The sequence below is a fragment of the Ursus arctos genome, unplaced genomic scaffold (assembly GCF_023065955.2).
Source record: "Ursus arctos isolate Adak ecotype North America unplaced genomic scaffold, UrsArc2.0 scaffold_29, whole genome shotgun sequence".
Taxonomy (NCBI): domain Eukaryota; kingdom Metazoa; phylum Chordata; class Mammalia; order Carnivora; family Ursidae; genus Ursus; species Ursus arctos.
Genome location: NW_026622974.1, coordinates 36,841,042 through 36,842,842, shown reverse-complemented (window position 1 = coordinate 36,842,842; position 1,801 = coordinate 36,841,042).

Below are 1,801 nucleotides of genomic sequence, written 5' to 3'. Positions count from 1 at the left end.
GTTTTAGATTTACAGAAAAATTGTCAAGATTGTACAGAGTTCCCATGGAGTCCATGCCCAGTCACCCCTTGGATTCACATCTTTCATGGGCGTGGGACATTTGTTACAATAAATGAACAATTATTGATACATTATTACTAGTATTAAGCAAAGTCCACAGCTTATTTAAACTTTCTTAGTTTTTCCCTAATTGCCCTTTTCTGTTCCAAGACCCTCTCGAGGATACGGCATTGCACTGAGTCATTTAGTCACCATGCTTCCTTAGGCTCCTCTGGGCTATGGCAACTTCTTGGACTTGGTTGTGATGACCTTGACAGTTTGAGGAGCACTGGTGAGGTGTCTTGTAGAATCTTCTTTGGTTAGGATATCTGACATGTTTCTCATCATTCCACTGTGTTTATAGGTTTGGGGGAGGAAGAGCACAGAGGTAAAGTACCATCTTTATCAGATCACATCAAAAGTACCTATAATCAGTATCACTATTAATGTTGGTCTCGATCACCTGGCTACCTGGCTGAGGTCTTGTCAGGCTTCTTTATTGTAAAGTTACCCCCCTTCTGTGCCCATGCGCTGGAAGGGAGTCTCTTTGTGCAGCCCACAGCTGAGTGCAGAATGACAGTCCGTCTCCTTGAGGGCAGAGTATCTACACAAATTACACGGAATTATAATGCGTGAAATATTTGACTTGTTTCTTCTTTCCCAATTAGTTATTCAGTCATTTACGTATGTTAATATAAATTCATAGATATTGACTTCATACTTCAAATTATAATCGAATACTACTTTATCTATTTTCTTGCTCAAATTTTTCTGGCTTTGGCCATTAAGGGATCTTTCAGTTAGTTCCCAGTTCCCTTCGATATGATCCCAAGTTTTGGGTTTAAAAAAAAATTTTTTTTTTTGAGCATTTCCTTGCTTTCTGCCACTACAAAATGCTCTGGGCTCTTATTTCCAGCCCTAGAATCAACCATTTCTCTATGGAGCCCTGGTTCCTTTTATTGAAGAACAGTATAGAAACCATGATTTGTGGGCTAGGTATGCAGGTTGCTTTTGGCATGTCATTGGCATTCTAGACTTTGTTAGCTAAGAAGCAGGGACATGTGTGAGTGTACCCTAACCCATGTATGTAGACGTATCTGTAGATAGTTCTGTAGGGATTAGGTAACCCTCTGTTCCTATATGTAGACATGCATTTATGCCGATGTCTCTGACTCTAGAGATTGGGAACTTTGTTTTTCCATAAGACAGTGGGTCATATGGTTTGTTCTGGAATGTTTTCACTTTCTCCTGCCTTTAACCAGAGACTGGGAGGCAACAGACAGGTAGTGGAAGGACTGGGAAGAATCGTGGAGACTCAGTGACAATCTGAGATGCAGCAGTGGAAGGTACAAGACAGCCACAGTTCGTGGACATACAAGAAATGTCAACTAGAACAGTCTCACTCTCTGGGTGCCTTTTGGTGTTGGGGCAACCATTTAGAGGCCTCATTAGAGCTGCCTAGAGGGAAATGTCTTGAAATAGAGTCCGGACTACCACAGATTAAAGCAGTTTAGAAGTCTGGGGTCCCTTAGAGAAATAATCATCAATGCCTACAACTCAGCAGTCACCACCACTGTTCTCTGCAGCCCGGTCACCAAGAAAAGGTGTGACATGTTCACTCCTGTTTATCAAGGCTGGAGGGCGTGTAAGGTATTTTAGAAAGATTTCCATTAAAATGGCTAAACACTGTTTTGATGTTTTAAACATTATTAGGTTTAAATTTTCTGCCTTAGAATCTACGTTTGCTAGGGGTCCAAGATCG